Source organism: Podarcis liolepis (assembly GCF_965112155.1).
Source record: "Podarcis liolepis genome assembly, chromosome: 8".
Lineage (NCBI taxonomy): Eukaryota > Metazoa > Chordata > Lepidosauria > Squamata > Lacertidae > Podarcis > Podarcis liolepis.
In genome coordinates this window covers 71,252,781-71,268,670 of record NC_139560.1, presented here as the reverse complement: position 1 = coordinate 71,268,670, position 15,890 = coordinate 71,252,781, and positions in this window count along the sequence as shown.

The following is a 15,890-nucleotide window of genomic DNA, read 5'->3' as shown; positions in this document are numbered from 1 at the left end:
CTTTCCAAAATATAGTCTGCCCCCCCCCCCAAGGTCTGAGGGACAGTGGACTGGTCCCCTGCTGAAAAAGTTTGCTGACTCCTGCCCTAAACCGTCTGTCAGCTTCCAGTGTCAGAGCGCAGCTTCCACCTATGTAAGTCCACTCACTCGCTTTTTGTCTTACCTTTCTCCAGCTTCATGAGTCTCTTCTTCACCACAGTTTTCTCCTTATCATTTTAACTGCACTCTCTTTCCCCACACATTGACTTCCACCCTCCTTTCCTCCAAAATTCCATTCTCCTTGATAACAGATGCATGGAGCTACACCCCCCACACACACCCCTGTTTTGACCCCAATTTTCTGTCATTCCATCCAAGTGTACCTTCCTCCATCTGCCACAAGTGAATCAAATGAGACTGGAGAGGAGAAATCAATGTCAGTAAGTTGCTCCAGTTGGCATGCAGTTCAGCTCAACATGCTTGTTTCTCTAATATACGTTCAAAAACTGTCCTTCTAATTATTTAGCATAGCTAGAAAGCCTAATCATCTGTTTAATATATCTGTTTATAGATGGCACTAATTGGTTGACTTCTTTTAGAAACCCATCTCAGTTATGGCATTATTATTATTATTATTTAAAAAAAACATATTTGCAAAAAGGACTACTGATGCCCAGGTGTGTTTTTTTTCCTCCTTGTGTCTTACATTTGTGTACTTATTAATTATGGTGAGAGAAGGCAACACCAACTCCTGTATCAACAGGGAGACAGAGTAACATCCAATTATGCTTTAGCACATTTGCTGTCTGAGCTTGCACAATAACATTTTACCTAAATGAATCTCTAATTCAGCGTATGTGGAAAAGGTAACGCTTTGAGCTATATTCCCTTCTGCAAGTGTATCGCTTATTGGACCTCATACTTGTAAGAAACACTCCAGAGTGAAGCATGTATCTCATTCTTTATCTCCCTTGCTGGTTTTTAGCCATCAGAGGTTTATGATTTTAGCAGATGTTGCTGGGTTTGTGGGTGGAATTTTTTTCATGTTTTTGTTTGTTTCAAGGCAAGTTAATGAATTGCATCCTTCCCTGCTTTCTCACTTTGGTAGTGCAGGGGGACGATGACAAATGCATTCATGAGTAAGTTCCTTGCAATAGTTGGCGAATCAATTTTGCATGTTTTCCTCAATGTTTCCAGTGCAGTTGTACAGCGGAACTTGTAGTTTCACTTTATTATTGATGAGGGCATTTTGAATAATTAAAAAAACACACACCCTGTAAAGTTGGAGTAGTGCAGACAGTAAAAGGAACCATCTTTTCTCTTAGCTTATGATCAGAGGCACTTCATGGAATAGACGTTATATGAATCAGAAAACAGAATTTTTGATCGGTATCACTGGGAGGCCCACTTCAATCATTACTTAATTGAGTTATCTTTGGCAGAAGAAAGGGCTAAGCAGGAAACCCTACACAAATCCAGAGTGGAGTCTCTAAGATGGTTGGATGGCACCTTGTACACCTCCTTCCAGCAACTCCTGCAGCCAAGCTGGTCCCAAATGTGTTGCTCTGCTTTCCTTTTCATATCAGCAAAACAGAGAGGAGGGTCCAGTTATCTGGGCAGCTCAGAACCTCCGCACACACTGCCCAGGCTTGTGCCTCGGAGGCTGCTTATACAGCAATGTGACTTTACCCCCAGAGGTGCACTCCATTCTCTCTCAAAACAGACGGATCTCAACAAGACATGTGAGGGGGGTGTCAGAGATAAGCACACTTGCATCTGTGTATAACCCAGGTTCTAAAATTTGTTGGGAGCCTCAAAAGGTCAAAAAGCATTCCTGCTTCAGTCTGTTGCCTTCTATATGATCGAAGCAGGCAAAAAGGTCCTCATCTTCACTGCCGTCTCCTATGCTTACCATCACCTTATAGTAGCACCTAAACAGGACTGGATTGCCTTAGAACTTCCTCAATGACTGTAGGAAAGTACTGGATTGATATGAGTCTACCCTGTACATCGCTGCTTAATGCACATTACATTGAACAGTGCGGGTTCAAGCTATAAAGAATCAGGTCACTTGAGGGATTGGATTTTTGTAGATTCCAGTGCCAATTAACTGATTCAAACCTGCTGGATTAACATGTGGATCATATTTCAGAAAGTGAGAGTCCGGACACAAAAGTTGTTGAGGTTTATTTGGGGGGAGGAGCGAAGGTTTTCCAGATTTCTGGGGACATTTCAGCGATTTCTGCCCACACGTATGGCAACCTTACATTTCCCATTGGTGCAACTCAATATCTCAAAATACAGTTCTAGACTGGTGTACTTTGAGGTGTGTGTGTGTGTGTGTGTGTGTGTGTGTGTGTGTGTATATATATATATATATATATATATATGCTTTCGTAGATTTTCACGGGTACAGGAATGCAGGTTTTGGTGTCTTCGGGTGTCTTCCCGTGTAAGAGTTGGGGTGTCTAGGCGACGTTTCGACGAGGTCTCACTCGTCATCTTCAGGCTGGTGCTTTCGGCTTCTTGTTACTGGAACAGAGCAGGATCTCAGTGTTTGAGTTCCTATAAATACTGTTGAGGGGGTGTGGTGTATAGCCTCCAACGTTCTGGGCAGAGAGGAAGTTCCCAGGTTAGTGTGCCTTTTCTTCTTTTGTTCCTTAATTACTTGAGGGATATCTTGAGTGATTTCTTGAGTGATATTCTGAGTACCACTTAGGAGGGTCATTAAGTGTGGATTAGTTGCTAAAGCTTTCGTGTCTTGACCTCTTGAGCTTGTGAAGAGTTTTTCTGAGAAGATGGCTGTACTGCACTTAGTTGTGCTCTGGCTTGGCTTCGTGTATAGGGGCGAGCTGTGGTTTTGTGCCCTGTGCCAGCCAGATCTGTGTAGGGATTGCAGGGGGGTGCAGCATCCGGAGGTGCCACTATGGTTTGGCTACTGGATGGTGTCTGTAATTTATCTGTGGAGAGGGTCTGGGTTTGGGTCTGGTGTGGTTGATTGGTGATGGCGTTCTGTGTGCCTCTGGTTCTGGTGTCGGTTTTTGTGGGGAGGGCTAATTTCCAGATGTCTGGCAGGCGGGACGTGTCGTCACGCTTGTTCATGTTGTGAGGGTGTTTCTCTATCTCGATGGCTTCCATGATTATTCTCTTGTGGTGATGTTCCATGTTAAAGAGCAATTTGGAATCTGCAAAATTAATTTCGTGTCCTGTTTCTTTCATGTGTTGGAAAAGAGAGGAAGTTTTTTCTTCTTTTTTGACGGCATTCTTGTGTTCTGCGATACGTGCATTTATTCGTCTGTTTGTTTGTCCAATGTACGTGGCTGGGCAGACTTTGCAGGGTATTTCATAGACCCCTTGGTTTTCCAACTGGATTTTATCTTTGGGGTTTCTGAGGATATTGGCTATTTTTTGGTTGGTGCAAAAGGCTGTTTTGATATTGTGTTTATGGAGGATTTTGCTAATTTTATCTGTAGTGCCCTTGATATAAGGAAGGAGGGCCATGCCATTGTTTTCTTCTGTGTCTTGGTTTTTGGGGGGTGTTTCTTTTTGGATTAGCTTCGTAACCCTGTTTTGCTGGTATCCATTGGCGATTAACACATTTGAGAGATTCTGTAACTCAGTTGTCAAGTGGTCTTTGTCAGCCAGGCGTTTGGTTCTGGAGATGAGAGTCTTGGCTACGGAGTTTATTTGTGCAGGGTGGTGGTGTGATTGTGCATGTAAGTAGCGGTTGGTGTGTGTTTTTTTCCGGTAGATAGTGTGTCCTAGGGAGCCATCAGGTTTTTTGTAGATTAGGACGTCAAGGAAGGGAAGTTGGTTGTTGGCTTCTATTTCCATAGTGAATTGTATTTTGGGGTGTGAATTGTATTTTAGGGAACTCAAACACTGAGATCCTGCTCTGTTCCAGTAACAAGAAGCCGAAAGCACCAGCCTGAAGATGACGAGTGAGACCTCGTCGAAACGTCGCCTAGACACCCCAACTCTTACACGGGAAGACACCCGAAGACACCAAAACCTGCATATATATATATATATATATATGCGCAAATTCTGGAGGTTACCCACTGCAATAAGTGAAGTTACAGTAAACTAGACATAGGGCCTTCTCAGTAGTGAAACTCACCCTGTGAAGCACTTCCATCAAATGTAAAAGAGATGAACAGTTATATGATTTTCCATAGACATCTGAAGGTAGCTCTGTATCAGGAAGATTTTAATATCTGATGTTTCATTGTGTTCCATTATATTCTGTTGAAAGCCTCCCAAAGTGGCTGGGAGAACCCAGTCAGATGGGTGTGTAACAAGTAAATAATCATCATCATCATCATCATCATCACTGATTCATGTCGCTATTTGGAAAAAATAAGTTATGAATGAACACATACAAAAGTGATGCATACCACACACTCATTTGTCTATCGGACAAATGTTTCCCAACCGGTGTTCCGCGGCACACTAGTGTGCCGTGAGACATTGGCTGGTGTGCCGTGGGAGGGAGGCGGGCGAGTCAGGCGGTGAGAGGCGGCGGCGGCGAGGATCCGCGTCGAGCCGGGGGCGGCTCCGCGGTGGTGGTGCCGAGCGGCGGGGCAGCGCGTGCAAAAGGGAGGAGCACGAGACCGCGGAGGAGGAGGAGGCAGGCATGTCCGGGCAGCAGCAGCAACAACAGCAGCAGCAACTCCCGGCGACGGCTCCTCAAGCCCCGCCGCCGCCCCCTCCTCCGCCCGCTATCGCCGCCACCACCACAACAGCCGCCGCCGCCTCAGTTGCCGCCGTCCCTCAGTCCCTCGCTCTGCTGCCTCCTCCCACCCCCAAAGCTTGGAGGTTCCTCGGCAAGGGGGAGGGAAAAAACTTTCACTTTCGTGCGTCCCTCCCGGCGTGACGCTGCGCGCTGACGTCACGGGGCTGTAATGGTGGTGTGCCGCGAGATTTTTTTCATTAAACAGGTGTGCCGTTGCCCAAAAAAGGTTGGGAAACACTGGAGCCTTAGTACAGAAGCTTCTCCCACTTAGCTATTCATCCATGTTAAAGAAACCACAGCAAATGGCTTACCATGTATTGTCTGCACACTCTGACAAGCCACACTTGAGTTAATGGCTTTCTCTGTTGGCCATTGGCATAAAACATAGGGGAGATGGGGTAGTGTGTGCGCCTAAAATTTATTTGTAAATGATATCAATAATATCTGGATACCAGGTTCTCTAGTTTCAATGGTGTAAGGTTGGACGCAGGTGGCGCTGTGGTCTAAACCACTGGGCCTCTTAGGCTTGCTGATTGGAAGGTCAATGGCTTGAATCTGCACGATGGGGTGAGCTCCTGTGGCTCTGTCCCAGCTTCTGCCAACCTAGCAGTTCGAAAGCACACCAGTGAAAGTAGATATATAGGGACCACGGCGACAGGAAGGTAAACAGCATTTTTGTGTGCTCTGCTTTCCGTTGTGCCAGAAGCAGTTTAGTCACGCTGACCACATGACCCGGAAAGCTGTCTGTGGACAAACGCCGGCTCCCCCGGTCTGAAGTGAGATGTGTGCTGCACCCCATAGTCACCTTTGAATGGACTTTACTGTCCAGGGGTCCTTTACCCTTTTTTATTTTATTAAGGTTAACACTAGGATGGAGAAGAGGTGGCAAAAAAGACCACAATCTGTGCATTCACTGAGACTGATAAATGTGGACACCTCAAGAGCTTAACAAAATGTACAAACTACAAGTCAAATTTTCCAGACACTAGAATTCAAACAAACCACTGCTGGTTTTCAGGTGCAGTTCAAATGTAAAACAGGACCCTGGGGATACCTCTGTGGTTCATGTTGAACATCTTTACTTGCACTTTTGGAGACTCTGTCTGTGCTAAGAATACCAGGGATTTTTCGTACTATCCATCTTGCAACATTTCAAGATGTGATTGTTTGACATTTTAGTATGGGTGCTTTCCGCAGCTGCACCCTAGGTCTAGGACTAGGTATGCATAGATGAACGGATCTGTCAATTTCAATTTCTATCAGTTTTTCATCTTTCCAGTGTTCAGTAAGCCCCATTTCTGCATTAGTTTGGAAGATTTTTTTAAAAAAAATTACATTTTTTTCTGATGCAAAGATTTATAATGCATTTTTGCCCAATATACACTTTTTTTTGCAAGAAATTTGTCCTAATATAATGTATTTTGTGCATTATTTGCACTTTCCCCTAAAATACACATATTGGGGTGGGGGTCTGGACAATTGAAGCCCACAAAAACGGAGAAGTGTGAATTTTGAAGGATAGCTGCATTTCAGATCACATATCAGCTTGGGAAGGGCGATTTGCTCTGATTCAGCACTGAACAATGGATTTTCCTGGGGAAAGCAGTGGAACAATGAGAAAACTGCTTGGATCTGTGCTTAGAAAGCACAGGACAAGTGGAAAACTGCTTGGAACAGTTCTTTCTAGATATGGAACAAGTAGAAGTCTGGAAAAGCCCAGGACCAGTGTGACCTGGGGAGAGGGGGTGTGGTTGGGGGAAGTAAGGCTTTTGACACTGTAAATCGTAATGCCCTGTGGACTAGTCTTCTGAAAATTAGCTGCCCAGATAAATTTGTAACCATCATTCGGCTCCTCCATGATAATATGACAGCAACAATCACAGATAACAATGGCTCTCAAGGTGAACCATTCACAGTGGGATCAGATGTTAAACAGGGTTGTGTTATTGCCCCAACTCTATAATAAATTATTAAATTATAAATTATTATTATTCATTATTTTCACTGCCATGATCCTACACTTTGTTGAAGGGAAACTCCCCACTGGAGTAGAAAACATATATCGAACAGATGGAAATCTCTTCAATCTGAGCAGGCTGAAAGCAAAGAGTAAGGTTACCATAACTTCCGTCATAGAGCTTCAGTATGCTGATGACAACGTAGTGTGTGCACACTCAGAGGATGACCTCCAAACCATCCTAAAAATCTTCGCAGAAGCTTAGAAAAAGCTTGGCCTGTCACTCAATATCCAAAAAACCAAAGTGCTGCACCAACAAGTACAAAATAACCCCTCTGCAGTGCCACAAATCCAACTCAATGGTGTAATGTTGGAAAATGTTGATCACTTCTCCTACTTAGGCAGTTATCTTTTCATAAGGTCCAACATCCAGCATTGCCTGAGCTCTGTGAGTGTGGCTTTCTCCCGATTGAAGTGCAGAGTGTTTGAGGACCAGGACATTCGCAGGGAAACAAAAATGCTTGTTTACAAAGCTATTGTACTACCAACCTTACTGTATGCTTGTGAAACATGGACCACTTATAAATGCCATCTGCAACTCCTCAAAAGATTCCATCAACTGTGTCTCTGAAAAATTTAACACATCACTTGGGAAGAAAGGCGAACTAATATCAGTGTACTGGAAGAAGCAAAGATCACCAGTGTTGAAGCAATAATTCTTCAACATCAACTTCGTTGGACTGGTCATGTTGTGCGGATGCCTGATTATCATCTTCCAAAGCAACTACTCTATTCCGAACTTAAAAATGGAAAGCATAATGCTGGTGGTCAGCAAAAGAGGTTTAAAGACTGTCTCAAGGCAAATCTTTAAAAAATGTAGTATAAACACCGACACTGGGAAAAACTGGCCTGCGAGTGCTGTAATTGGAGAACAGCCTTTACCATAGGTGTTAGGGGCTTGGAAGACACTTGAACTCAGCACACTCTAAGAGGAAGGCATGCTTGGCAAATCCACACCGTGATCAACTCCCGCCTGGAAACCAATGTCCCCACTGTGGAAGGACGTGTTGAGATTCCATTCCACCTTTTGTTGCAGATGTGTGGGATTGTTACATGTCACATGTCTGTTTACATTCCAGCACAGATTGCTGGGTCCCGTGAGCAGAACTTCCACTGTATTGCTTTTGTTCTCTCTCTGAGAAGATGGCAAGGAGAGACATGTTTCATTGTCCTGATTTATGTATAATAAACCCGTAGTTTTAGTATGTATCTGCATCCTTAAGCCTCTTCTGTTGTGAAGTTTACTCTGCTAAGTAAAGTGTGCTCAAGTCAGCAAGCTTGAGTCACTGATTTACGTCGGAGCCAGAGGTCGATGAATCTCCGCAGCGAGAAGACTGAGAGGGAGACGCTCCAGCTGGGGCTGAGCCAGCTGGCCTATCGACTCCCAGATGCCAACAGGACGTGTGGTTCCAGAACTAGCCTCCACAGTCACTTAAGGTCTCATTGTTAAAACTGTGTTTATGGAAGACAATCTTACTTGGCTACGAGTGATCGCCAAAGATGATGAAGAAGAATTTGGGGAAAGAGTTCAAATGTCCAGACATGGAAGTTTTGGGGGCCGCATTTGGCTCCAGGAACTGAGGTTCCCTATCCCCGTTTTACATGTTCAGGTACATTCCTGATCATAACTTCCATGTGGTGCTTTACTGTTACATTCGTTTGAACACTGGTAAAACCATGAAACACAAGTATATGGTACAAGTATCCAATCAATCCCACCAAGATTTCTGTATCTGGAAATGCACATAAGTGCCCATTCAGTCTGGTCACACTAATAAGAATCCTTTAGAATTAATTTAAAAGCTTTTCTTGTTCGAGTGGAATTCAGGAGGGGCTGAATGAAAGTGAGAGGGGTTGCTGAAGTATGAATTCTGCCCTTTATTTTCAGATACATGAATAACAATCTGAAGATTGCACTTGTGTAGCTTTGAACCCCTGGTCTCTCTGACACCCCACTTGCTCAGGCACTGAGTGTGTGGCAGGTTATGCTACTGACCTATAAGAGCTGCCCTGTGTTTGCCTCGTGTTTTGTCCTTTCTCATCCAGATATATGTGACTCAGTGGCAAAGAAAGCCTCACACATCTCTCATTTTGTGTCAAAAGATTCTTAAATAATGGCCACATGGAGAAGAATATAGAACAAAGTTATAGGGGCAAGAAATACTAATCATTATTCACTATCCTCCATATACCCACAATCCAGATTACTGGCATTTCAAAGTGTTGCAAATGTATTCTGAGAATATTTTTCTTGCTCTTAAATATTTATTGCAAAAGGGATTCAACACACTTCAAGTATCTGATTATATTCTTTACTCCTTGTTGTCTCATCTCTTCAAGGTTTTCAGAATTTTTGCAGCAGCAATCTCACCCAGTATGCTGCGAATTGTCAGCAAAACGACCGTTTCATTCCCAATTCCTGAATGGCCCCTTCAGCAGCTTCATGTAGATGTTAAACAGCAGCAGCCCAAATAGCATGGTTGGTTAGAGCATGATGCTAATAACACCAAGGTTGCAGGTTCAATCCCTGTATGGGACAGCTGCAAAGCCCTGCATTGCAGGGGGATGGACATGATTATCAGGGTATCTTCCAACTCAACAATTCTATGATTCTATGGGGGACAACATGAGATCCCTTGGGATGCCAAATCAGAAGAGTACAGAATTAAACTTAGTATATCCACTTAACACACAATTACCTGTTTGAAATTTGAACAACAGGTTTCCCCCACCTGATACTCAAACCTATACTGATTGACATGGGGAATTTAAAAGATGAAATGTACATTTCAACATATCTGAGGCAAGAATTCTCTAAAATTACATCCTGTTCCATTTATATAACATAAGGCTCTACAGATAATATATTTGTGCCTGCTCAGAAGTATGCATCATTGAATTCAATGGGTCTTACTTCGCGTAAATGTATATATTGTTATGAGTTTGTGGGTGCTAGACAAAAGTGGGGAGGTAAAGGACCCTGGACGGTTAAATCCAGTCAGAGGAGACTATGGGGTGCAGCACTCATTTCTCTTCACATTGAGGGAGCTGATGTTTGTCCACAGACAGCTTTCTGGGTCATGTGGCCAGCATGACTAAACCCCTTCTGGAGCACGGAGGACTATGATGAGTGCCAGAGTGCACAGAAACACCATTGACCTTCCCGCTGCAATGGTACTTATTTATCTACTTGCACTGGCGTGCCTTTGGACTGCTAGGTTGGCAAGAGCTGGGACAGAGCAACGGGAGCTCACCCAGTCACAGGGATTCAAACCACCAACCTTCTGCTCAGCAAGCCCAAGAGGCTCAGTGGTTTAGACCACAGTGCCACCCGTGTCCCAGGGTGCTAGACACCTGGGTCCAGTAGCTGTTAGAATTTAAGCAATGCTTGGAGTGTTACAACTGGGTTGAGAGACTAGTGTGTGTTAAGCCAGACCATGTGTATTAGGCTGTGTACTACACACTTCTAAATCTCCTGGAATCAGCATATGTGAAGAGCCAATTGAAGAATGCGAAGCTTCCTGTGTCCAAGAAATAGCCTGGGATGATGAGCCATTAGGAAAGCCAAAAGATCAAATGAACTCTGTGTGTGATGGCAAATGGATGGGGACTCTTCCTCCTCCAGGTTTGAGATAGTGAGAAGAACATAAGCCAGAGTTTAGGGAAGCAAGGGGAGCCAGAAGATGAAGGAGAAACGGCAGTCAGGAAAGGCAAATTCATGGCTGATGTCTGTTTGAATCCAGGGGTGAATCAATGAAGGAAGGAAGACCCTACTGAAGCGCTAATGCTGTGAACCCTTCAGTCATAGGCTCAAGTTGTATATGTGTGTAAAGAAAGCATATGCCATATAGACACCACAGTCTCTGCTAACATGGACCCTGGGTGAACATGCCTGGAACCCCTGGGATCTTGCACTGCTCAGAGATTGGTGTGGCATGCAACAATATGTATGGGATTACAGTTAAAAGTCTAGTTGAGAATGCGGTTGTGTCACCAAGGAGAATCAAATGAGCACTGGTTGCCTTAGAGACACAGTGAATTTTAGCTGCAAGTGTGTGTCGGGGAGAGAAAGTAAGACCTTACAACAATGAGCTAAAAGGAAATGTTACTTTAATTAAGTGTTTGGGGACAGCTGAGTCAATTGCAAAATCTCATACATGGCAGTAGAAGCAGAAGCGTGATTATTGCCTTAAAAGCACATGTTAATACACTGTTGTGAGACCAAGATTGCTGACAATATTAAGAATTGTCAATTGCGATTAATTGCTAGATTTATTCTTAATTACAATTCTTGAATATATCGGATGAATGGTCAGTGGCTCTAGACATGTAAAAAGAAAGAACCTAGTATTGGATTAAACATTTAAATGGTGAGTCTTTTTATCATGTAGTGAACAATCAGAATAAAAAAAGCTTTAATAATCTGCTGCAAGAAATTTGAATTTAGATTACCACAATTTTTCAGGCATCATGGTCTTAAAAAGAGGATAATATCGAAACTTTTTGCCTATGCCTTTCATTATTTTCTATACCTCGCTTGCACTAGCAACTATCACTTTCCTGGGGTTTATTTCCATTCTCAACATTTTTATAGCTCACACCTCAACTTGCAGTGCCTGCATTGCAATCCAAGGGTGCGACTGATTAAAGTAGAAGCTGAAATATGCAATAATTATATGCTTCAGTTTTGTCACTCATTTATTTACATATAATTTTCTTATGTGACTGAATGCATCCTGCTAGACTTCAGCTCCTACCTGAGCAGAGTGCAGCTGTATCTGGTAGCTTATTGACATTTCAGGAGTAGCCAATCAGGTGCCCTCTTGGTGATACTGGATTCCAACTCCTATCAGCCCCAGACAAAATGGCTAGTGGTCAAAAGTATCAATTCTTTGGCAATCAGCCTTCTTTATGGTCCAGCTCTCACTTCCATACATCACTACTGGGAAAACCATAGCTTTAACTATACAGCCCTTTGTTGGTAAGGTGATGTCTCTGCTTTTTAAGATGCTGTCTAGGTTTGTCATCGCTTTTCTCCCAAGAAGCAGGCGTCTTCTAATTTTGTGACTGCTGTCACCATCTGCAGTGATCATGGAGCCCAAGAAAGTAAAATCTCTCACTGCCTCCATTTCTTCCCCTTCTATTTGCTAGGAGGTGATGTATGAAAATGTAATGTTAGACAGATTACAAACATGGTTAATTAACCCATTTGATCAGAGGTGTAGCTGCTGTAGTTGATGCAACCCAATTGCCCTTTCACGGTCCATTTCTATGCCTGCCTATTCAGATATAAGCATCTTGGAGTTCCGTGGGCCTTCATTCCCATGTAAAGCTGCTAAAGACTCCTGGAAGAACTTAAAAAATAGCACAGGAGGGTCTAAATAGAATGCATGGTTTTGGACCAATTTGTTGCATTAACTATATCCAAAAGCTGTTAATGATTTGTAAGATGCTTCTGTTGGAGAAAATAATAACTTTGTAAAACTGCATAATTCTGATGATTCCATTTTCTTTTCAGCCTATGTCCTAGTTAAATTGAAAAGGCCTGTGCCTGACTACTTTTCACAGAACAGAACTAGCTACTTTTAGGTCCTGTACGCAGTGAATATCCATTCTAGAACAATGAAAAGAATAAACTGTTAGAATCTATTGAGGCCACTGTATGCATAAAAAGAGAATCGGCTAGGCATGGCAATTGTGATTAATCTTCAATTGTTTTGTAGACAGATGGAAGGGGATATTGGGAGACATTTAATGAATAGGAAAATTAGTCAAAGAAAGTCAAAGACAGACACTGAAAAATATAATCACGTGATGTGGGCTGATCTGAAGAGCCAAATGATTTTGATTGATTCAGGATGATGACTTTGGGTTGCATCTATTAAGTTTGCAGTGATCCTTTGATTGGTAAATAGAAATCTGGAAGCGTATGAAAAAACATTGCTTTGGATGTGATTCTTTGCAGCCTCCTCATTTTGGAGGCTGTCCCTATGCACATTTGCATTTCAATAAATGTCTATCTTTTCCCCCTTGGAGCTTGCATCCTTTCCTTTTGGGTTTCTGGGAGGAATACCTCCAGTCTAGGAACCCCTTTTCAAATTTCTCCTACACTCCAACCCTACGTGAGTTAGGTGATTTCTCTTCCATGAGAGGTGGTTGACTCTGCTTCCTTGGAGGTTTTTAAGCAGAGGTTGGATGGCCTTCTATCATGGATGCTTTAGTTGAGATTCCTGCATTGTAGGGGGTTGGACTAGATGACTCTTGTGGTCCCTTCCAACTCTACAATTCTGTGATTCTTGCAGTGTGCAGATTCTACCTAGCACATACTATACACCCACACCTGTTACTGAGACCTAGTTTACTCCTGGATTTGCTCTAAACATTACAGTTCTACCAAGGTTCATGGTGAACATGCTTGTTTGTTCTTCTCTCTAGCTTCTGTTTTTACAATGAGCCAGTTTGAAAGCTGTGCATTATGATGCTGAACTGTTTTAAATTTTATATTCATACATACAAAAGCTTGAACTGTGTTGATCCTTGAATTTCATTAAAGATGTGAATAATGGTCACCCCTGTGAAAAAATATTGCTCATCTTATCAAACAATGTTTAGCCCCTCTTGAATCTTCTTTGTGATTTTGCCAGTGGAGGACCTCTCTTATAACGTTGCTTTTATTTGTCCAAAACTACCATAAATGTCTAGGGACACGGGTGGCGCTGTGGGTTAAACCACAGAGCCTAGGACTTGCTGATCAGAAGGTCAGCGGTTCGAATCCCTGTGATGGGGTAAGCTCCCATTGCTCGGTCCCTGCTCCTGCCAACCTAGCAGTTCGAAAGCACATCAAAGTGCAAGTAGATAAATAGGTAACGCTCCGTTGGGAAGGTAAATGACGTTTCCATGTGCTGCTCTGGTTCGCTAGAAGCAGCTTAGTCATGCTGGCCACATGACCCGGAAGCTGTACGCTGGCTTCCTCAGCCAATAAAGCGAGATGAGTGCCGTAACCCCAGAGTCGGTCACGACTGGACCTAATGGTCAGGGGTCCCTTTACCTTTACCTTTACCATAAATGTCTATATACTAAGAACACAAAAACAAAAGAAAAGCCCCAATGGATCTGATCAAAGGTTTATCTAATCCAGCATCCTGTTCACAGACTGGCCAACCATAGGCCTATGAGAAGCCCATAAGCTGGATTCTGATACCCTGTGTCCCATCCAAACCTGTGATCCTGTTTCTGTAAGGGTAGAATGTGTAAGAGGAAGCTTGCCATACCAGTTCCTTTGTCAAGGTAAAGGTTTTAGCTGGCTAGTTAAGTACCACAATTTAGCATATCCAGAGAAGTTGTTTGGTTGTCATAGAGGCAAATGGGTGGCCCTTTTCACAGCTGAAAAACAATAAGCCGGAAGGAATGAGAGAGTTGTGTGTGAAAGTTGGGTTGACACTGGAAACTAGAGATATATAAATGTGTTCCTCTGTGCTAAACTTGGGTGCTATGTCTTAGAGCTTCCCTAGAACCCTAAAAGGGATAGGTGTTTGAGTGTTAATTACACAGTTGGAAGGGACCCTGATGTTCATCTGGTCCAACCCCTTGCAATGAAGGAATCTTAACTAAAGCATACATGACAGATGGCCACCCAACTTCTGCTGAAAACCTTCAAGAGAGAAGAGTCCACTACCTTCCACAAGAGTTTGTTCCACAGCCAAATGCTCTGTCAGTTCTTCCTGATGTTTAGTCAGAATCTCATTTCTTGTCACCTGAATCCATTCATTCAGGTCCTACTCTCCAGAACAGGAGAAAACAAGCTTGCTCCACCTTCCATGTGACACCCTTTTAGATATTTGAAGATGACTATCGTACCTGCTCTCCCTTTTCTCATATCCAGGCTAAACATACCCAGCTTCCTCAATCGTCCCTCATAAGGCTTGATTTCCATACCCTTTATCATAAGGGTACTGGGTCTCAGCACACATTCCAGCTTGCCAATGTCCTTCTTAAATTGTGGCACCCAGAACCGGACACAGTACAATGGTACCTCAGGTTACAGACGCTTCAGGTTACAGACGCTTCAGGTTACATACTCCGCTAACCCGGAAATAGTACCTCGGGTTAAGAACTTTGCTTCAGGATGAGAACAGAAATTGTGCTCCAGCGGCCTGGCAGCAGCGGGAAGCCCCATTAGCTAAAGTGGTACCTCAGGTTAAGAACAGTTTCAGGTTAAGAACGGACCTCCAGAATGAATTAAGCTCTTAACCAGAGGTACCACTGTACTACAATTGTGGTCTCACCAAGACCACAGAATAGAGCAGAACTATTCCGTCCCTTGATCTGGACACTATAGTTCCGTTCACTGCTATTTTTCTAGAAAAAGAGGTGTCCGAACTCACCATGAATGCCTTTCCTGTTCTCTTATAATGGCAAAGGCACCCACCTGAGAGGTGCCAGAACTGAGTTCTGGCTAAAAAACAACAACCCTGCTTCTGTTGATGCAGCCTAGAATAGCATTAGCTATTTTTGTCTGCTGAGACCCCTAGATCATTTTCACATGTACTACTGGCAAGCCAGGTCTTCTCCATTTTATATTTGCATCTCCTTCCAAGCCCCCTAGTGGACGGCTGATACATGCCAGTGTTGAGCCTAGGATTACATGTCCTCCACAAGACACAGATCTACATGGAGAGCCCCCTCCCCCCCAGCCACTGAAAAAAGATCTATGGCCTATGCTGCAAACCTTGGCTTTTGGATACAGAATTCTGACTAGACCCCATCTAACAGGATATCCAGTTATCACACTGATTCTTGGTGGGGGTGATGTACCACTACATCCCCTTACCTGATGTTAGACTAAAAGGATTCCACCCAATGCCTTATCCACCACCTGAGACTCCAAGGGTCAGATGCAGGTGGCCTTATAGGCTGGGGGGCAGAAGGGAATGAAGCCTGCTCCACTCTGGTCTGCTCCCAAGCTGCGCCCACCCAACAAGGCCGGATTGACCTTGGGTGGTGGGAAAGCCCACCTAACCAAACAGCTGGCCAGGGGATTCCCCCAAAGCCCAGTGTTGCTTCCTGGGGGGACAGAGCCTGCTGCAACAGGTGCCACAACAGCAGACCCTGCAAGTGTCCCTATTTTCCAGGGACAGTCCCAAATTTTACAGGAGCCAC